The sequence below is a fragment of the Bubalus bubalis genome, chromosome 10, assembly GCF_019923935.1.
Source record: "Bubalus bubalis isolate 160015118507 breed Murrah chromosome 10, NDDB_SH_1, whole genome shotgun sequence".
In the NCBI taxonomy this organism is placed as follows: domain Eukaryota; kingdom Metazoa; phylum Chordata; class Mammalia; order Artiodactyla; family Bovidae; genus Bubalus; species Bubalus bubalis.
The window spans coordinates 85,259,978-85,283,223 of NC_059166.1; the positions used below are offsets into that span (position 1 = coordinate 85,259,978).

At 40.7% G+C, this 23,246-nt stretch overlaps 1 long non-coding RNA gene across 2 annotated transcripts in view; it reads right to left on the reverse strand.

Moving 5' to 3' along the window:
• Window positions 1-22,805, reverse strand: part of LOC123327787 — a 47,218-nt gene extending 24,413 nt beyond the window's left edge. Inside the window, exon 1 of one of the 2 annotated variants that reach the window (XR_006542484.1) lies at window positions 21,071-22,805. This is a non-coding gene — a long non-coding RNA (uncharacterized LOC123327787). The remainder of the gene's footprint in view (window positions 1-21,070) is intronic. The other variant, XR_006542483.1, reaches the window with a different exon arrangement.
• Window positions 22,806-23,246: the final 441 nt, after the last annotated feature.

A 23,246-nucleotide genomic window follows, 5' to 3' on the forward strand; every position in this document is an offset into this window, starting at 1 on the left:
TCTGGCTTAGAGGGGAAAAACCCACCCAGAACATTTAACTGCTATGTTATCTAATCATCTAAAAGTATGATCTGGAAATGAGTCCTCAAACAGATGAGAAAAACCTACAGCAGAGAAAGCATAAACTCCAACTAAAAGAAGGATTAGCTCCCAAACAGTTAATATAGAAAATAAAATACTAACGTAAGTATAATTTGTATTTTCGGAGAAATACAAGGGGTTGTGTTCACATAAACCACACACAAACTAGAGTTCTTGGAAATTAAAAACATGGTTATTGAGATTTAAACCCAATTATGTAACAGAATAAACATAACAAAAGATCAAATTAGTGAGCTGAAAGACTAAGGAATTCTCTCAAGACATTATAAACAAAAAAGAGGCAGTTACAGACTTAGAAACAAACTAGTGGTTACCAGTGGGGGGAGAAGGGAAGGGCAATATGGGGGAGGGGAGGGAGGCACAAACTACTGTGTATAAAATGGGCTCAAGGATATATTGCATAACATGGGGAATAGAGCCAATATCTTACAGTAACTATAAATGGAAAATACCTTTAAAAATTACATTAAAATTAAAAAAAAAAATTTAAGATACAACTACCTCCACCTTGGAGAAGGAAACAGCAACCCACTCCAGGACTCTTGCCTGGAGAATCCCATGGACAGAGGAGCTGGGCAGGCTACGGTCCATGGGATCGAAAGATTGGACATGACTTAGGGACTAAACAACCATCACCACCAGCTCCACCTTACGGTAGCAAGTGATCCTCTTAATGAAAAAAAAAAAGATATTATGTAAATGCAAGAGCATACAAATATAAGAAAAAAAAACGTTAAGATGGATGGAATCAGAAGTTTTATGATAGGCAGAATAATGGTTTCACAAAGATTTCCACATTCCTGGAATCTGTGAATATGGCAAAAGGGACTCTGCAGATATGATTAAGGATTTTGAGATGAAGCAATTTTCCTGGCTTACCCATGTGGGTCCATTGTAATCACTGAAATCCTGATAAATTAGTAATAGAGCAAGCACAATTGCACTCATCTCACAAAGTAGTAAAGTAATGCTCAAAATTCTCCAAGCCAGGTTTCAACAGTATGTGAACCGTGAACTTCCAGATGTTCAAGCTGGATTTAGAAAAGGCAAAGGAACCAGAGATCAAATTGCCAACATCCATTGGATCATCAAAAAACCAAGAGAGTTCCAGAAAAACATCTACTTTGCTTTATTGATTACGCCAAAGCCTTTGATGTGGAGATCACAACAAACCGGAAAATTTTTGAAGAGATGGGAATACCAGACCACAACCACCTGACCTGTCTCCTGAGAAATCTGTATGCAGGTCAAGAAGCAACGGTTAGAACCAGGCATGGAGTAACAGACAGGTTCCAAATTGGGAAAGGAGTACGTCAAGGCTGTATATTATCACCCTGCTTATTTAACTTATATGCAGAGTACATCATGCAAAATGCTGGGCTGAATGAAACACAAGCTGGAATCAAGATTGCCGGGAGAAACATCGATAACCTCAGATACGCAGGTGACACCACCCTTATGGCAGAAAGTGAAGAACTAAAGAGCCTCTTGATGAAGGTGAAAGAGGAGAGTGAAAAAGTTGGCTTAAAGGTCAACATTCAGAAAACTAAGATCATGGCACCCGGTCCCATCACTTCATGGCAAATAGATGGGGAAAACAGTGGCTGACTTTATTTTTCTGGGCTCCAAAATCACTGCAGATGGTGACTGCAGCCAGGAAATTAAAAGATGCTTACTCCTTGGAAGGAAAGTTATGACCAACCTAGACAACATATTAAAAAGCAGAGACATTACTTTGTCAACAAAGGTCCGTCTAGGAGAAGGTGATGGCACCCCACTCCAGTACTCTTGCCTGGAAAATCCCATGGATGGAGGAGCCTGGTAGGCTGCAGTCCAGGGGGTCTTGAAGAGTCGGACACGACTGAGCAACTTCACTTTGACTTTTCACTTTCATGCACTGGAGAAGGAAATGGCAACCCACTCCAGTGTTCTTGCCTGGAGAATCCCAGGGACGGGGGAGCCTGGTGGGCTGCCATCTATGGGGTCGCACAGAGTCAGACACAACTGAAGTGACTTAGCAGCAGTCAAGGCTATGGTTTTTCCAGTGGTCATGTATGGATGTGAGAGTTGGACTATAAAGAAAGCTGAGGGCCGAAGAATTGATGCTTTTGAACTGTGGTGCTGGAGAAGACTCTTGAGAGTCCCTTGGACTGCAAGGAGATCCAACCAGTCCATCCTAAAGGAGATCAGTCCTGGGTGTTCATTGGAAGAACTGATGTTGAAGCTGAAACTCCAACACTTTGGCCCCTTGACGCGAAGAGCTGACTCATTTGAAAAGACCCTGATGCTGGGAGGGATCGAGGGCAGGAGGAGAAGGGGACAACAGAGGATGAGATGGTCGGATGGTATCACCAACTCAATGGACATGAATTTGGGTAAACTCCGGGAGTTGGTGATAGACAGGGAGGCCTGGCGTGCTGCAATTCATGAGGTCGCAAAGTCGGACATGACTGAGCGACTGAACTGAACATGTATGGATGTGAGAGCTGGACTAAAAGAAAGCTGAGCACAGAAGAATTGATGCTTTTGAACTGTGGTGTTGGAAAAGACTCTTGAGAGCCCCTTGGACTGCAAGGAGATCCAACAGGCCAATCCTAAAGGAAATCAGTCCTAAAGGACGACAGAGGATGAGATGGTTGGATGGCATCATGGACTCGATGGACTCGATGGACATGAGTTTGAGCAAGCTCCGGGATTTGGTGATGGACAGGGAAGCCTGGTGTGCTGCAGTTCATAGGGCTGCAAAGAGTCAGACACAACTGAGTGACTGAACTGAACTGAAGGAGTGTCAGTGGCTTAAAACACCACAAATTTATTGTCAATGTTCTGTAATTTAGATGTCTGAACTGGGTCTCACTGGTCTAAAATCTAACGAAGCCAGCAGCGCTTCATCACTTTCTAAAGGATTCTCTTGAGGCAAATCCATTTCCTTGCCTTTTCCAGCCACCCACATTTCTTGGCTTTTGGTTCCTTTCCATCAACAATGGGTGGAGTTCTTACATGTCATCACTCTGAGTTCCTCTTCTGGCTTCCTCTTCCATAGTTAAGGACCCTTGGACCCACCCTGATAATCCAAATCATCTTCCTATTTTAAGATCATCTGATTAGCAAACTTAACTCCTTCTGCTTTCTTAATTCTCTTTTGCCACATAATCTAACACAGTCAGAGGTTCTGGAGATTAGGACATGGACCACTTTGGGGGGAGGGCATTGTTCTGACTACTAAAGTCCTACTCTCACCCCTAATTTCAAGTGCCTCTTTCCTTTACAATGTAGATCATTTCAGCCATGTCAAACTTCTACCCTGAAACTTTCACATTCTAATATACACTTGGAAGACAAGGGCATGGAGGGAGTAGTGTCGATTAGCGCAGGGAGACAAAAAAGGGGCTTCCCTCATTGCTCAGTTGGTAAAGAGTCTGTCTGCAATGCAGGAGACCCGGGTTTGATTCCTGGGTCAGGAAGATTTCCTGGAGAAGGAAATGGCAACCCACTCCAGTATTCTTGCCTGGAGAATTCCATGGACAGAGGAATCTGTCAGGCAGTCTATGGGACTGTCAGTGTATGGGGTTGCAAGAGTTGGACATACCTAGGCACACACAGCAGCAGCACAAAAAGATACTGGATGTCCTGTCTAAAGCACCTTCAGGGTTATTTCAGCCTTTCCGGGTCTTTGAGCTATATTGTTGCTGCTGCTGCTAAGTCGTTTCAGTCCTATCCGACTCTGTGCAACCCCATAGACGGCAGCCCACCAGGCTCCCCCGTCCCTGGGATTCTCCAGGCAAGAACACTGGAGTGGGTTGCCATTTCCTTCTCCAATGCATGAAAGGGAAAAGTAAAAGTGAAGTCGCTCAGTCGTGTCCAACTCTTCATGACCCCATAGACTGCATCCCACCAGGCTCCTCCAGCCATGGGATTTTCCAGGCAAGAGTACTGGAGTGGGGTGCCATTGCCTTTTCTGTTGAGCTATGTAACAATTCTGCAAATTGTAGAAAACTAGATAACTGATAATAATACAAATGAGTCTTGTTTACGGAAATGCAAATAATATCTAGAAGAATGCAATTTTGTTGCCCTATGGATATTGACCAATTTTGCTAATTTGTATCCGTTTGTCAATTCCTCATGTGACTATATAATTTGTTTTCTCTTTGGATTTTCCCTTGTACCAGTGATAACATTTTGCCATTTCTCTTATTAATTAATGAGTTAAATAAAATCTTTTACCCCTTTCAATTAACTCCAGAGTTCTAAAATAGTTGTATCATAAAGATTCTATCAGTGTAATTCCACCAGTGTCCAGAGGGGGAGACAGATTCCTTGTGCTTTCAACTCGGCCATTTCCCCAGAATCCTCTGCATTGCCTTTTAGGGATCACAGTTTGATAGCACATTCTTGTCCATTTTATCATATTCCATGTTTTTACAGGACATCATTCTAAGTGAATATCTCATAAAATGTCATGATATTTTTTTCCAATCTAAATAGAGGAATTTAACCCAAATTTAACCCATACATATTTATTATTAATAATACATTTTGGCTTATTCTTACAGTCTTACAATTTCTATAATAAGAATAATATGCATGTGCTTTAGTCGTGTCCAACTCTTTGTGACCCCATGGACTGTAGTCCACCAGGCTTCTCTGTCAGTGGGATTCTCCAGGCAAGAATACTGGAGTGGGCTGCCATTTCCTCCTCCAGGGCATCTTCTTCGCGCAGGGATCAAACCCGCATCTCTAGTCTCCTGCATTGGCGGGTGGACGTTTCACCACTGGTGCCACCTTTGTTGTTACTGTTTTTGTTTTGCAGTGTCTTTTGTTAAGCAAATAGATTTTTAGACTTTCATGTATGTTTCTCTAGCACAGTACGTTCTCTGTAAAGAGCCAATCAGCGCGTATGTTTGTGGACAACACAGTCTCTGTCACAACCACTCAATTCTGTTGTAGTATGAAAATAGCTCTAGACAAAACATAAATGAGTGAACATAGCTATGTACTAATAAAAATATTTAAAAAAAAAAATCAGGAAGTAGGTCATATTTGGCCTATAGACTTTGGTTTTAAGAGTCGGACACGACTGAGCAACTTCACTTTCATGCATTGGAGAAGGAAATGGCAACCCACTCCAGTGTTCTTGCCTGGAGAATCCCAGGGACGGGGGAGCCTGGTGGCTGCCGTCTATGGGGTCGCACAGAGTCGGACACGAGTGAAGTGACTTAGCAGCAGCAGCAGTGTCTTGTAAGTTATAAGAACTATTTTAAAGTTATCTTAGTGAGTAGCCTTCCTTCAGTTTCCTTTATTGTCTCCTTCTGAATATCCTAGTAGGCCTATATTGGTCTTTCATCTCTCAAACTTTTTCTCACATTTTATGTCCCTTTGTTGCTCTGCCCCCCGGAGAAGTTTCTTTTTGTCAACAATAGTAGTGCATGAACACAATGCCACATCAAATGGTACAGGAGAAGCATCATTCGCCACCTACGGGTCCTCTTCCCCTCTTTGAAATATTTCTTTGCAATTTTCTGGTCATTAACTCTGTGATGCTAAATATGTTTTTACCTCCAGTTCTTGTCTTGAAATGAAAGAGTTTAGTTCAGCGATATTATCCTTATCTGTATTGTTTTTTTCTTTCTTTTCCCAAAATCTTGTATCTGTAATGTTATCTTTAGCTTTAATGGTCATTTTAATGCAATCAAGTTCAACAATGTTTCCTCATCCCATACTGTGTAAGACAGAATATTAACACTTACCTCTTCCCTCCATTTCCCACCCTCTAATCTCCAAACTTCAGTTAGGTACACTTTAAGTTTTTTTCTCTTACCTAATTAAGATAGTTAAATTGATATTGTCTTCTGAAACGCAACCAAGCCTTCCATGTTTCATCCATAGGCTGACTCTAAAAGGTGAAAATCTATAAAGGGGTCTGTCTGGTCTTCATTTTAGTGTTCATCCAAACATTGTAAGATGGTAGGCCAAGCATGGTGATGGGATTATCCTTCCTTTCAAGCTCATGACTCCTAAATCAGTTATAGTAGTGATCTTAACATCGAGGACACATGAAATTTTTTTCTCACCTTAATTGCTTAAAGTCGGGCCTTATTTTCAATATTTAGATTATGGCTTTGGTGTTCACCTTTCTTCTTTTTTTCCTGTTCAGCAACATTTTTTTCTTGTTGAAAGGATTTATTCTTATTTAGGAAAAAACTGACTAATGTGAACTCTTCTGGGAAAATAACAAAAAATAAGCCAGCTATGTTTATCTCAATTTTATAGAGATTTTACTTTTTTTCCACCATATCTCTTTATCACATCATGCCTTTTTCATACTTTTATCATAACATCAATTCTCTCAAATCTCTCCCTTCTAACCCACCCACACTTCTGCTCCACTGGGCACCAACTGTTCACCAGGCAGGTTGCATAGCTGTTTCCTAGGGTCTCCCTTCACTGCTCTCCTGGGCTGAACCTTGTTTCCCAACTCCTCTGTTATCTTCCTCTTGTTCTGTTTGCTCCTAGTTCTACCGCAGGGCATCCTCAGGGCAATTACATTTTTAACTCCTAAAATTCTTTCGTATTCTCTAATTGCTCCTTTTCCTTTTGCTGGCTTTTCTTTGCACTATCTCCCCAAGAGAATATCACTTGGAAATTTTTTAAATTCTGTATCCTTTGTTTCTTCTGGGCTTTGTATTTGCACTTGTTTCTTCCTATTGGTATCTCCTTTCATTTGGCTGCCTATCCTCAGATATCTGATGATCCCTTCATCACCCATTTGTGTGTGTGAATTTGAAAGTCAAGTTGATTATCTGAGAGCTGGCATGGGTTTTCTCTCCTTGAATGGCAGCATTGACCACAGGACTTATACCTGGGAGTAGCCTGTCCTCTGGGAAGTCTTCTTTTTGGGTGCCTGTGTATGGAGCTTCCCAGGTGCTGAAAAAAGAAGGGCTTTTCTCTAGCGGTGGAGGTCTCCAGTGGTCCTCCCTCCTGGAAAGGGTTGGCTGCCTTATTCCCTCGGTGTGACTGCATGTCTCTCTGACACCTGTACCTCCCACAACTATCTCCTCCCTGGTGCATCACATTCTTTGGAAGGTACTTTGTGAATTTTAGCCTCAGATTAATGTTTTCCTCAATTGGTGATTGCTATTCTAACTAAATTATTTACTTCCCTTAAAAAAAATTTTTTTTTTTTTTTCATTTTTTGGCTATGCTGCACAGCATGTCGGATCTTGTTCCCTGACCAGAGACTGAACCTGTACCACCTGCATTGGCATGGGTTTTGCCAACGGCTCAGCAGGTAAAGAGTCTGCCTGAAATGCAGGAGATACAGAGATGGGGGTGCAATCCCTAGGCTGGGAAGATCCCCTTGAGAAGGAAATGGGCAACCCATTCCAGTATTCTTGCCTGGGAAATTTTTGTGGACAGAGAAGCCTGGCAGGCTACAGTCCATGGGGCTACAAAGAGTCAGACACAACTTGAGTGACTGAAAACACACACCCCTGCACTGGCAGAACAGAGTCTTAACCACTGGACCCCCCTCGTTAGTCCCTAAACTATCCTCTTTATTGCCCCAGGGCTCTGTCCAGTTCTTGGTATTTGCTCATTCTATTTTTTTTTTTTTTTTGCTGTTTCAGTACATATTGTTTTATGTTCTCAGGGTTTTTTCCATGCATGTATTCTGGGTTTCCTCAACTCTAATCCATACAACTCCATTGATTTCTTTCTTCTGGGTGTGCTTTGCCATTTTGGATCTGCTGGTGACTCGCCTTGCTTGCTGATATGACTATACTTACATTCTGTAAATGTAATGAATTTGGGGTGGGTGTTTAGATAGACATTGAGTTCAGTCCCTCAGTTTGTTTATTTTCCTTGAGCTCATTTAAGCTAATCATTTGCTGGGATAGTTTTAATCTCTTACATCAAGCCACAGTGTTATTAGCCTGCTCTGAAAATGTTATACTGATCTTTTTTATATACTTTAAATCATATTTACATTTTAATTAATCAACTAACATGAATTTCTCATTGTAAAAATCCAACTAATACTAGCAATACAAAATCCTCCACCTTCCACTCTCCAATCCTGCAGATAATCATTGTTACCAGCTTTCAATGTTTGCTTACAAAATTTTTTTTTAATATTTTTATTTACTTATTTGACTGTGCTGGGTCTTAGTTGTGGCATGCAAGACCTTTGTTGTGGCATGTGGGATCTAGTTCCCTGACCAGGGATCAAACCCAGTTCCCCTGCATTGGGAGGGCAAGAGTCTTAGCCACTGGACCACCAAGGAAGTCTGCAAAACTTTTTCTATATATTTGTAAAGCTATATAAGATCACATAGAAACAGTTTTAAAACAAATGGCATCATAGTGTTTGCTTTGCAACTGCTTTTTTAAAAAATAATATATCTTAGAGATTTACCTCTTTAACTATGATCAGTAAATATATATCTACCTCATTACTTTTAATTGCTACATAGTTTGAACTCTATGTAACCTCAAGTATTAGTTTTAGTATTATAACACTGATACAGCAAATAGTCTTGGACACTTCTACTTGAACATATATATGATTATTTAACTGGTTAAGAACTGACATTGCTGGTTATAAGGACAAGCATATTGGGTAAAATAGGTAAGGTGGTTTTTTTTTAGCCTAAATTGAATAACTTATGAAAAAAAAAAAGAACTGCAAACCATAAAAGAATAGAGACTATTAAATGATAGACGAATCAGAAATGACAAGTGGTTTAACTAAGTGGTGCTGAGACATAAAGACTAAATTTATTCTGAGCATCCAAGCATTTCAATACTTTCTTTATATTTAGTAAAAATGATTGTAGATATTTTTAAAAATCCCCACAAAGATTTTTAGATATACAGGAAAAGTTTATCTTTGAAGGAGAAATAATTATAGTATCATAGATGTAAGTCTTTCAGAAGGATATATAAATATGATACCATTTTAATTTGGTATAAAAATATTTAAAATAATAAATGTTTGAGGGGAGACCATAAACAGTATTGCATTAAAAAGAAAAAACCAGAACAATGGTCATCTCTGAGGAGAGAAAGAGGGAAATGAAATAAAGGAGAGATTTATAGGAGCTCTGATCTATGTTGAATTTCTCAAGGAAGTTGGTAGGTTCATGAGTTTTCTCTATACTTTTTGTGGTCAAAATAAAACTAAACACAAGTAGGTTGATTCAATTTGCTCTACTTTTTTCCAGCATGGAAAGTCTGGGTATCCCCATTTGCAGGGGAAATAGAACATTGTACTCTTGCTTGGAAAATCCCATGGGCGGAGGAGCCTGGTAGGCTGCAGTCCATGGGGTCTCAAAGAGTCGGACACGACTGAGCGACTTCACTTTCACTTTTCACTTTCATGCATTGGAGAAGAAAATGGCAGCCCACTCCAGTGTTCCTGGCTGGAGAATACTGGGGACGGGGGAGCCTGGTTGGCTGCCGTCTGTGGGGTGGCACAAAGTCAGACACAACTGAAGCGACTTAGCAGCAGCAGCAGAACATGACTACCAAAATATGGAAATCTACAACTATGCTAAGGAATATGCATCAACCTAGAAAATACCTGATGAAAGTGGAGGACTCAGGAAGAGAGGACAATCTTAACAAAAAAACTGGAAATCTGTTACAGACACCTTCATGAATCACATGAGAAGTCAGTAAATGGTCCCTACTGATGGGGTTATGATATTTCCCAGAAAACATGGCATTGCTTTACACGTAGCTGAAGTTTCCGTGTGTAATTAATAATCCACCAACGTCAAAGCCCATGATGCCCAACTTGTTACATTCTAAGAACAAAGGTGCCCTTACAATGAGACTGAATATCTTAGCTTTCCTCAGCAGCACTTTGGGTTCTCAGACTCGAGTTGGTAATTGCTGTTTCTTTAATGATATAGTCTTCAATCTACTAAACACCTACTACCTGCTGACTTTTTTTTTTTTTAACTTTTGGAAAGACCCATCCTCGTAGAAAAGCATTTTTTTTCTTAACAGAAAAAAAGCTTCACTTCCTGCCCAGTGGAGCTTATTCTACCAGTCAATTCTTAAAAGAGGAACTGACCAAAACAGTAGCGCAAATGACCAAGAGCTCAAAGGTCTCCTCTGCAGAGAAAAGGCCAACATCACTTCTGGATTGCCTCCTGACATCAATTTTACAGCCACTGCATATGTTAAGAGTTTTACAGAATGCACAAGAGAACTGCATCCCCCAAATACTTGACCTCAGCAGAGACTCTTATTGTGACATATTACATACACTTTTCTAATATGTGTACTAGAAGTAAGAAAAATCTCAAAAAGGAAATTTGGGGACTTGCTGGTCTTACCAAAATGGAAAACAAACCGTAGTAGGTTCTGGTACTGAATTGAGTAATAAAGAAATTTTCTCTTAGGCATTTCAGAGGAGAGACGGTATTTGCATGTGGTTGTTTTTAAATATCAACAAATCACTAACTTAAAAGAATGGACACTCAGATGCCCAATCTTAAGAATATATTAGGAGTATAATTTTAAGATTAAAATGTAAGTCCACAGAGAGGGAGTTAAGAACACGAGCTTCTAAATGAGCCAAGAAAAAAAAACTACTGATGTTCGACTCAGCTAGCTATTCTTTCTGACAGGAGATTAAAGCCGCCTGCGAGATTTCTTTGACTCTGACTCATTTAATTCATTTAGACATTGCCAGCAGAGCAAGCTACAACAAAGCAGATCCATCTTAACAAGCTCACTCCCGACTGCTCTAATAAAGAAAAATAATTGAATTGCTGATTTTGATTTTTTTAAATGCACTCAGCATTTGCGTATTTGGCTTCACACACCAAATAAACATAGAAATATTTGTTACATCCTCTTCTTCTCCACAGTGAACGGCGAAAAAGCCCCCCAGAATCAGCGCTAGGCTAGGTACCTTTCAGGTCAGTGTAGCGCTGAAGGCGCTTCCCTGTGTTTAGTTTATTAGAATTGCACTTTTAAAATCTTCGTGTCTTATTTGCAGCCAGCCCCGGTTCTGAACTCACCCCTCGGCATGAATAAGTGAATATGCTGATGTTATCACATCCACAGTCCAAGGATTTCTCAAGAGGCCAACTGCCACAGCGAAGTCCGCATGGAAGTGGGCGGCATGGAGAGCTGAGACAGCAAACTGGCAGCCCCAGAAATCTTGCATTCAACCCAAACACTGTGGTTGTTTTTTGTTTTTGTTCTAACTGAACCAACATTTAAATAGCAAAAGATTACACATAAAAATCAGACATGCAAGTCCCTTGAAAATGTCGAAGACTAGCAACAGGGAGCCACATCCCAGGTCTGCGGCGGCTGAGTGGCAGCTGCCTCCTCCATCGCTCAGGTTACGCGCATGCGTGGATTCGCCAAGGCAGCCTCATTTCAATTCCCTGCCGGATCCTTGTAACACTGGAGGAGAGGACCACTAACGCAGAGTGAAGCAGAAAATTCAGATTAAGAGATATATGCTCGTTCCACTCTTGGCACTTTGATTGAATTAATATATCAGCTAGACTACACCCAAGTCTACTGATCAGACAACTGTGTGCCTATGTGTGTGCACTTAGTTGCTCAGTGGTGTCCAACTCTTTGGCACCCAATGGACTGTAGCCCTCCAGGCAGGAATACTGGAGTGGATTGCCATGTGCTTGTCCAGGGGATCTTCCCAACTCAGGAATGAAACCCAGGTCTCCCACATTGCAGGCAGATTCTTTACCAGCTGAGCTAACAGGGAAGCCCAAATGATGATTGATGCTGCTGCTGCTGCTAAGTCACTTCAGTCGTGTCCAACTCTGTGCGACCCCATAGACGGCAGCCCACCAGGCTCCCCCGTCCCTGGGATTCTCCAGGCAAGAACACTGGAGTGGGTTGCCATTTCCTTCTCCAATGCATGAAAGCGAAAAGTGAAAGGGAAGTCGCTCAGTCGTGTCCGATTCTTAGAGACCCCATGGACTGCAGCCCACCAGGCTCCTCTGTCCATGGGATTTTCCAGGCAAGAGTACTGGAGTGGGATGCCATTGCCTTCTAGTGGTAGTAATTCAAAGCAAAGTCTGTGACTAAAAAAGAAAAAAAAAAAAAAAAAAACAAAAACGGGATCAAAGCCGTGTTTCCTGCATTGGCAGGTGAATTCTTTACCAATCAATGAGCCAACTTACCCACATCAAATTTCTTACCATTCTTTTTTTTAGCATTTCCCTCTCCCAACTTTGTGTATTTTCCTATACTGTTCTCACTTGGGAATTACGATTCCCCCGTGTTCAACAAATGTCAATCTTCCTCCAAATGAATCCAAAATCCAAGTTTCTAATACACTTGTGTGGAGGTAGGATAATAGTCAGGTAGGCTAATGATTTTTTATATTCAATGGTGTGTTCTTTTGACTGAAAAAAGGCAAGAGAGTCAGTCTTTACATTTTTTGGTTAGCATCAGATATTTGGATACATTTGAGCCCTCAATGATAGCAGTGATCTTCAGATTTTAATAGAATTATTGGGCCTCCATTAGACAGGCACTATTGCCACAGTTATCATCAATAATTTAATACTCATTTTGCAAAGTGATCTGTAGAATTAATGCAGACCTGATCAAAATCTCAGCTGGATTTTTAAAGACATGGACAAGCTGATTCTAAAATTTCTGTGGAAACGCAAAGGACCCGAACAGCCAAGACAAAGTGTTAAAAAAAAACAGCCAAGTTGAAGGACAACCAATATCTGATGTCATCTCATTATCAAGCTATGGTAATTGAGACAGCTTGCTGTCAAAATAGACACATACACCGGAACTGTATACAGAATCCAGAAATAAACCCACATATATATGGACAACTGATTTTTGACAAAGGTATAAAGGTGACTGAGTAGAGAAAGCATAGTCTTTTCAGTAAGTCGTGATAAAACCTATGCAGGAAAATGAACTTTGATTGATCCCTCACATCATACAAAAAAATTAACTCAAAATGGATTATAGACCTAAATGATCAAAAGCACAATTCATAAAAGAACAAATCATCAAAATTAAAATTTTCCTGCTCTTCAAAAGACACTGTTAAAAGAATGAAGAAGACAAGACAGACTGAGAGTATTTGTAAATTATGTAATCTGGTAAAGTACAGGATGTATCAAGAATTCTCAAAACTCAACAACAACTCAATTTAAAAGGATGCCTTAAAAAAGATTGGAACAGACACATCACCAAAGAAGATGATAAATTAGTTTGTGAAAATTTGCTCAACACCAGTAGATATTAGGGAAATTAAAAACATAATGTGATACCATTGCAAACTGATGAAAATGGTTAGAATTTAAAGACTGGCCAGGCCAAGTCGTAGTGAGGATATGGAGCAAAGGACTGGTAGGAATGCAAAATGGTACAACCACTCTGGGAATGGTTGGTCAATTTCTTAAAAAGTTAAGAATACATCTACCATATGATTCGGCCTTTCCATTCTTGGATATTTTTCCAAAAGAAGTAAAAGCATACATCCATACAAAGACTTATACTTAAGTGTTCACATCAGCTTTATTCATAATAACCTTGAACTGCAAGCAATTCAAATGTCCATCCACAGATGAGTAAACAAATTGTCCTATACAATGGAAAACTGTTCGGCAATTGAAAAAAAAAAAAAGAATGAGCTATTGATACATGCAAAAACTTAAGTTCTAAGAGAATTGTACTGAGCTAAAGCTTTCAGACTGAAAGAGCACATATTATGAATCCATTTGTATAACACTCTAGGAAATGCACACTAATTCATAGTGACAGAAATCAGGTCAGCGGCTGCCTGGGGTGGAGTTATGGGGAAGGACTTGAGGCAAGACCGGTTGGGCCCAAGGACAGACTCCTTATGCGTAGATATTCAGATCAGATCAGTCGCTCAGTCGTGTCCGACTCTTTGCAACCCCATGAATCACAGCAGGCCAGGCCTCCCTGTCCATCACCAACTCCCGAAGTTCACTGAGACTCACGTCCATCGAGTCAGTGATGCCATCCAGCCATCTCATCCTCTGTCGTCCCCTTCTCCTCTTGCCCCCAATCCCTCACAGCACCAGAGTCTTTTCCAATGAGTCAACTCTTCGCATGAGGTGGCCAAAGTACTGGAGTTTCAGCTTTAGCATCATTTCTTCCAAAGAAATCCCAGGACTGATCTCCTTCAGAATGGACTGGTTGGACCTCCTTGCAGTCCAAGGGACTCTCAAGAGTCTTAGAAAGAAGGAAAAGCCACCTCCTTGTTTTGCACTTAATGAGGCCATAAGGTGGAGGAAGACATCTAAAACAGATACTTTGTAACATATGAGCAAGAAACTGACCATGAAAGGGGGGGGTGGGGGGGGTGCATGGATGGGAGGTAGGAAATAGGTAGGCCTGGGAATGACTGGAGCTATTACCCTCATCTAAACCCCAGAAGATTAACCCCATATTACAATCCGCGCTGCCTGTATTGTATGCCCCTCACTTGCAAGGATTCCCACACTCTTCTCAGAAAGTGTACCTTTCACTTTTTCCCTAAGTGTGCTCCCACACAGACTGTGTATCCAATAACTCTGGTCCTGCTTCACAGTCTTGGACTCTTTGTGGAATTCTTTCCTCCAAGAAGATAAGAACTGAGGTCTTTTCACTGTTGCAGAGTGGGGGAACTGTTCTGTATCTTGATCACTGTGGGAATGTCACATACTCTATTTGTCAAAACTTACAGAACTGGATTGCCTCTATGATAGTATAGCTTAAAATAAGTTTTCAATAAATGAATGATAGTCCCTTTGTATATGCCAGAAATAAAAATCAATTTTTAATAAATAAATCTAAAATATTAATTTTCCCCACTTTATTTTCTGATGCTGGCCTATAGCATGATACCAAAGTATAATTCAGGAAAGGCAAAATTAAGGAGTTAAAAGAGAAAGATCCAAGGGTTAACAATGACTTGTTCCAAAGAGAATTTCTGACACCTAAAAGAGTCAGTAAACTCCTCATCCCTGAGGAATTCCTCAACAAATATTATTTCTTACAACAATATGTAGGATAAGCATTAAACAGCTGAACGTTAAATGCAAGCACCTGGAATGCAGTTTGTATATATTACTTTATGCAAGATAAGAGGCCTACACAGGATAAATTCAATCTCCAACACAGTGTCCTCAGAAAATAATGGTCTGCACCAAAAAACAAACTCTGGAGATGGGAATGGTGATCCACTCCAGCATTCTTGCCTAGAGAATTCCATGAACAGAGGAGCCTGGCAGGCTATAGTCTTGCTGCTGCTGCTGCTAAGTCGCTTCAGTTGTAACCGACTCTGTGCGACACCATAGACAGCAGCCCGCCAGGCTCCCTGTCCCTGGGATTCTCCAGGCAAGAACACTGGAGTGGGTTGCCATTTCCTTCTCCAATGCATGAAAGTGAAAAGTGAAAGTGAAGTCACTCAGTCGTGCCCGACTCTTAGTGACCCCCTGGACTGCAGCCTACCAGGCTCCTCCGTCCATGGAATTTTCCAGGCTATGGGTGGAAAAGAGACACAACTAATCGATTACACTTTCACTTTTTTCAAAAAAAAAAACAAAAAACAAAAAACGGATGAGCAAGTTCCAACTTCTAGAATAGTAGTTTTGAAACTCTTAGCAAATTGTCCTCATGATGAAATGTCAATTGCCAAACAGATAAAAATGATGGATAGATACTTGGGTTAAGTTTAAATTGTCTCATTTTAGTAGAAAGTGTATATTATTGCTTATATTTGAGCTACCATCTGGGCTCTAGGATCCAGAAAAAACTAGAGAATACATTCACTGAAAATAGTTTGTGTCAAGTATTATGATAAATTACAAAGATAAATCAGTGAGCAAGAGAGATCCACACTGTAGGGTAAGGGAGTTAGAGAAGGCGAGGTTTGGAAAAAGAACCAGACCTGCACTTTACAGAACAGATCACCTTTAATGAGGCGAGAAGGGGCAGCAGTGAGATTAGTGAGCTGCTGCACTAACCCAAGAAAAGAGTAAGTATATATAGACATATATGTGGAAATCTACTGTCTTAAGGGGGTCTGTTCTTCTCCAAGGTTGTTTCGGAGTGGTTCTCTCTTAAATGGCTGAGGCAAGGAATTCTGGAGATGGGCCAGAGGCTGGACCAGTTGGGAGCTCGGCGTAATCAATCTTAATGTCCATTTTTTTCTACGGGTGAGAGTTCTTTGTTTTGCATAGAATGGTGGGGAGGACCTGGAGGGGAGTTTTAACTTCAGGCTATTTTGAGTCTTGTAAGTTTCCTTCACACACCTTCATGTGGTTTATCCACAGCATAGTTTACAGAGTTTCTACCAAAAAGCATTTGTTGCTGTTGCTGTTGCTAAGTCGCTTCAGTCCTGTCCAACTCTGTGCGTGGCCTCGGTGATTTTAGCAGTGAAAATTTTCAAGGCAAGAATAACCAATTTGCAGTCTTCATCTCTCTCTCTCTCAAACACACAATCTATATTTGCACATATAATATTTTGGGGTTAACATAAAATACAGGGCTTCTGTCACAATGTAAATTTTAGATAAACAATGAATTAAATTTTAGTATAAGTATTTTTACTGCCTGGAACATACTTATACTAAAATTTTAATTTACTGTTTATCTGAAATTCAATTTTCACAGAATGTCTTGGTTGTTGTTGCTGCTTTGGGCTGAATCTGGCAATCCTAATGTACACATTAGGGTTACCAGATACTTATCTATATCTATAGATCTCTACGGTATATGTCATGTCTATTTTTGAGCAATTTAACTTCTTGGAGAAACTTCCAAAATGAACTGTATGTAAACTATTATTCTAGGTAATTAAACATAATGATCAGTGATTTCAAGTTATTTTATAGAAACCAATTAAGTGTGGTAGGCCAACTACCAAAAATGATGAATTTCATGTAAAGTAGTTAAACCGTCGTGATTGGAAATGGTGGGCTATCAGACCAGTTTTCTCTGGGGTCACTGATAGTCCAAGAAAATAGAACATCATTGGCATATGTCATAGAGGGGTTCATACAAAAGTAGATAAAATCACTAAGCTACTGCCTAAAAAATGGAGGGATTAGCAGAGTAACATTTCTGTTTTACCCTGCTATAATATATGCCTTTTTTGTTGTTGTTTTAGTTGTGCAATGTAATAATTTTATTGGAATATAATTGCTTTACAATGTTAAGCTTCTGCTGTACAACAAAGTGAATCACCTGTACTTATATATATATCCCCTCCCTCTTGACCCTCTCTCCCATTGCCCCCTCTTTCTGACCCCACCCATCTAAGTCAGAATTCTGAGCTGAGCTCCCTGTGCTTTATAGCAGGTCTTCTATACTAAGATTCTAGGAAATGATTACAGCTCCCACTTGTCTACTCCCAACCCCAGGCTACAAGCCTATTTTGACCATGGGCTTAGACCAATGCAGAGCTGGTGTCAGCATGGCCTTGGTCCCTAAGGGCATCCAAGGGAGGCTCCCCCTGGGGCTGGACAAGAATATCAGGCTTGCATCAGACTGCCCTGGACTAGAATCGGAGCAGAAATTTTGGAAAAACCTTGTTTTCCCAAATTTGCCCCACATTAAGGTGTCAGATACTGACCCCTAAATAAGCCACGCAAGTGTTGAATGGGTCTGTTATGCCCTCCCGCTGCTGAGACTGGAGGTAAGAAAAAATGGGGCGCCTGGAGGTGTCTTTTGGTAGGTGACCTGGAGACTGGCAACCGCTGGCCATGGCATCACCAGCCCATGCGGGACTGCCACCACCACCACCACCTGCCACACTGCCATAATGCAGAGTGTCTCATCAACCAGCCCAGTAAAAGCAAAAGCTGACCAGGCCCAGCTTAGGGCCTAGTAGCCAGAAAGAGGAAGGTCAGTCAGGACAAACACACGTTTCCTGATGACACAGAACTGCTGCAAGAGAAAAGATGTGGGAAAGACATTCAAGAGAGTCAAACGAAGCTTGCACACACATACCCATACCTACACACATTTTTTTGGAGCTAAAGCAAGCCAGTTTCCCTGTTAAACAACTCATCACATGAACTGAAGAAGATTATCATTATAAAGGCCAAAAAGGGCAGACTAGGAGGCAAAGAAACTAAGAAAGATTCAATACAATAAAAGTTAAGATTAGTAAGCTAGAAAACAAAGACAAGCCAAAATAAAGCAGAAAGGATAAACAAATCCAAAAGTTAAAATACTTATGACCAAAGCAGATAAACACTCTGTGAATCTGATTAAAGGACAGCATGCACGTGGTGAGCACACACGAGAGGAATCTGGGGAAAATATGCAGGATTAAAGATGAGGAGACTAACCACAGATACAGGCGTGATTAAAAGAATTATAATACATCACTGCTTGCAATTCTACGGCTACAAATTTGAAGATACAGAGGAAGTGAATGATTTCCCAACAAAATATAAATTACTTAAATTGCCAATCACTGTAGAAGATGTTGGGCTGGTGATTAAGAATCTATCATGGAAAAAGGCACAAAGACCAGATGGGTTTAATCTTTAAATACCAGATGACTCCAATGCTGTTTAAGCATTTCCAGGCAATGGAAACAAGGAAAAAAATTCTAATTCATTTTTTAAAACCAGATTAATTTTAATTCCAAAGCCTGATAACATATTTTTTTTTAAATGCTGGACTCATCTTAAAATTGCAGACACAAATAATTTTAATTAAAATATTAGCAGATCAAATGCAACTTGCTGCTGTCTTAGGTCAGGTTCCCCAGGTAGACTCTGCAGAGGAAATATGGAAAAATGCTTTGTTGCTGAAAAATGCTAACCACGATCTGGGCCTTTAGAGAGTTGTAGTAGTAACATCAACGATCACAGATTACCATAACAATTATAATAATGGTGAGAAAGTTTGAGGTATTTCGAGCATTACAAAAATGTAACAGACACAAAGTGAGCAAATGCTGTTGGGAAAATGGTGCAAAAAAAATTAGACCTACTTGTTGCATCATTGCCACAAAATTTCAATTTGTAGAATATGCAACATTTGTGAAGCACAACACAGCAAAATGCAATAAAACCTGATAAGCCTGTAAATGTTTGTCCAAAGCCAGAGTGAACAGCACCAACAGTGAACCCTAATGTAAACTATGGACTATGCATGATTAAAAATGAGTAAGCGTAGGTTTATGGATTATAATGAAGGAACCATTCTGGTGGGGGTGGGTGGGTGTTGATAATGGGGGAGGTGTGCATGCAGCACAAGGTCATATGGGAAATCTCTACATTACTCTCAGCTAAATTTTGCTGCGAACCTACTTCTCAAAAAATAAAAGCTAGTAAAAACAAAGAAGGAAAAATGCATGCCAAACGTTTTGGAGGGAGTGCTTTGAGGAACAACATCTTTAAGAAAGTGAGAGGCAGGCACTGAGACAGGGAGAGAGGTTGAACTGCAATTCAGTTACAACAGAGGTGAACCAGTCATGAGAAACTCAGCTGTGAGCCATCAGCATCCCAACATGCAGGACGCACGGGGGAATAGGTACCACGTAATTGCAGCCATGAAATTAAAAGACGCTTACTCCTTGGAAGGAAAGTTATGACTAACCTAGATCGCATATTCAAAAGCAGAGACATTACTTTGCCAACAAAGGTCCGTCTAGTCAAGGCTATGGTTTTTCCTGTGGTCATGTATGGATGTGAGAGTTGGACTGTGAAGAAGGCTGAGCACCGAAGAATTGATGCTTTTGAACTGTGGTGTTGGAGAAGACTCTTGAGAGTCCCTGGGACTGCAAGGAGATCCAACCAGTCCATTCTGAAGGAGATCAGCCCTGGGATTTCTTTGGAAGGACTGATGCTAAAGCTGAAACTCCAGTACTTTGGCCACCTCATGCGAAGAGTTGACTCATTGGAAAAGACTGTGATGCTGGGAGGGATTGGGGCCAGGAGGAGAAGGGGATGACAGAGGATGAGATGGCTGGATGGCATCACTGACTTGATGGACATGAGTCTCAGTGAACTCCGGGAGTTGGTGATGGACAGGGAGGCCTGGCGTGCTGCGATTCATGGGGTCGCAAAGAGTCGGACACGACTGAGCGACTGAACGGAACTGAATGTCAGCATTGGAGCAGCACACCATAGCATCCATTAGACCCAAACGATTATAGTTTCAAAGGATACAATATGAACATGTAGAATTTATTTCCAGTTGCAAGCGTGAGATCAAGATATCTATCACTATAGTTCTTTGCATGAACAAAAAATGTATTAAGAACATACAGCTGTTACATGCAGAAGAGGCATTTGAAAAATCTGTCAATTTATCGGCCATTTCTGGCACATCTTAAGTTTTACATATTATAGACGTGAATATATTATTCAGATTTGTGTGTTCTTTTTTTTCTTCTTGGTCTTCCCTCTACCTTTCCACCCACATGGACCCCAGTACAGTACGCCGAAAAGAAATAACCGTAATGACAGGCTCTGGTGGATATAGATTGAAATGTATCCCTGATTTGTTTCAGGAACAAGCATGCTGCAGCACCAGCTTCCATAGACAGGTGCTGGAGAATTTTTAGTTTAATTAAACACATTATCTCCAGAGCCACTCTCTAGCTCTCCATTGAACACACCACAAGTATTCCCTGGAGATAATTAACTCCACCAGGATATAAATACAAGTAAGTAAAAACCAGAAAAATCCTGAGTGTGGCCATATGTCCAAACAGAAAGCACATGTCTTAGTGGGAGAACTATAGGTGTAGAGGTGAAACATCACCTATTCATCAGAGAATTCAATCAGATCCACTTAGAAATTCCCAGCCAATCCACCTTCATTAAGGGCAAACATTCCTCCAACAAACATCCCCTCCCCTGCCATTAATAAGACACAAAAGTGTAAAATCTCAAATCTGAAACAATGCATAGAATCTAGGTCTCTTGCAGATATACAACACACATCATAAATTAATGAGGATCCTTACCTTTGCAGATTGCCTCTGGGGCTTTAAAAATGGAGAATCTCAATTGTGAAAGGGCTTCTAAGACTGAAAAGCCTCCAAAGTTGCTGGAAGCATGGCTCCTCACCCATAGGATTCGCCAACAACGCTGACGACTCACTCACTCCAGAAGCATCTCAGAGGCATGCCCTCTCAAAGAGACTGAATCCTCTCCGGGTAGTTTCGTTATCTGGCTCCCGGCTATGTCTGCGCATGCGTGGCCCAGGTGCAGCTCCTTAGGGCCATCACTTGCAATTAGAGAACCGAAGTGGCTTCACCCTTTTCCTACGCACAAGAATTTCTAGAGGCTGTGATCTCTCAGAATAAAACATTAGATATGACTGATCATGTGTTTTATGGTCTGTCCAACGCAAAGTTACTTTCTCTTTGTAAGCAGAGCTTCATGGAAGTCCAAATGATCAAAGAAATTTTCTGATGAGTGTTAAATCAGCGGCCGATTGAATTTCAAGTTTAATGTATGCAAGCTAAGTCTTCCTGATACATAGATCTCAGAATAGATACGCCATGCCCAATGTGATCTGAATATATTAGGTCTGGTAAACAACACTCCTCCTCTGGATGGTGGCTGAATGAACACCACTAGGATTTTCTTTTGCAATTTTCTTTTTTTTTTTCAGTGCTTCTAATTCAAACGAATCCCCCTTTAAATCAACCATTTTTTTTAATACATGTAAAGCTAAATTAATAGCTGTTGGGAAAATGTTAGAGCATTGCTGATGACATAAAAGAAAGAGCTGGTAAAGTAGATGGGAACCACTGATTTCAAGCAGTACCTGTAGTTTTTGGAGTAGCCATCTGATTGGACACAGAGGGTTGGACCAAATGAACTCTTTAAACACTTCCCAGCTCAATATTACAAGACACATGTGATACAATTCTTCTTTACGTGTTATTCTTCCACTGACACTGAGAACATGTCTGAGAAACACGAAGTAAACACTTCTCAAGTTCAGCAGATCTCCAGTTTTCATAAGACACAGATTTTTTGGCATTGAGATAATTGACTTTATATTTTCTATCCATTTGGAGCTACTTTCCCAAGCTTTTATTCCTTTGCACTTTCATCCTCCACAAATTCTTCTGCTGGAAAACTGCAATTACATTTAACTACAGAGAGGTAGTTAGCTGGGTGCATGCATAAATTTTATGTTTTAATGATTCTTTCATTCCTTTGTTAAATTAGAGTAATACATCTCTATTCAATTGGTCTAATAACCAAGGTCAATTTAGTTAAGTTGTAATGTTGAAACAACTCAAAGTACATTATATTGAATATTTCTTGCTAACACCATGATTGCCTTTTGTCTTTATTTTATTCCTTAAAAAAAAAAAAGCCTCACATTGCCAATTAGAATCATATTAAGTGGCACTGAATTAAGGGAGAAGGATCTAGATGGAGGTTTTAGCAATAGCAATCGGCAAGTCTCTCAAAATGCAGTTTGGCACTAAAGAGAATCATTAGTACGTGTTCTGGCTTCCACCTGCAGTTCTGCCTTGGGAGAGAGTCTGTGGCTGCATCAGCAAAACCACAGTGAACCAGGGAATGGGAACTTTTTACCAGTCCTGACACTCAAAACTCACCACCGGTTGAGTTTCATTTCTTTACTCCAGTTGACTACTTTGCTATCCACTTGTGCAGATGTTCTGCCTGTGTTCTTTTCACTGAACACATTGCATTCGCTTACCCTATAAATGGGCTTCCCAGGTGGTGCAGTGGTAAAGAATCCGCCTGCCAATGCAGGAGATGCAAGGGACACAGGTTCGATTGATGGGTGGGGAAGATCCCCTGGAGGAGGGCATGGCAACCCACTCCAGTATTCTGCCTAGAAAATTCCATGGACAGAGGAACCTGGTGGGCTACAGTCCATGGGGTCACAATGAGTCAGACACGACTAAGGGACTGAGCACCCACGCACACTGTCTTTTTCGCACGCATGCACACACACACACAATAAATACTGAGGATTTCTCCTCAGCAGCACTAGAATTAGTAGATAGGAGGAATTTATGAACAGAAGTCTGCTTCTGGAAGTGGGGAGAGGCAAGCAGTCTGTTTGACTTAGTTGTATGTTAACTGGGGATAGATTTGTGGGAACGCTTGAGATTATGGTGGAGATGCTGAGATAAGAGGCCATACCCA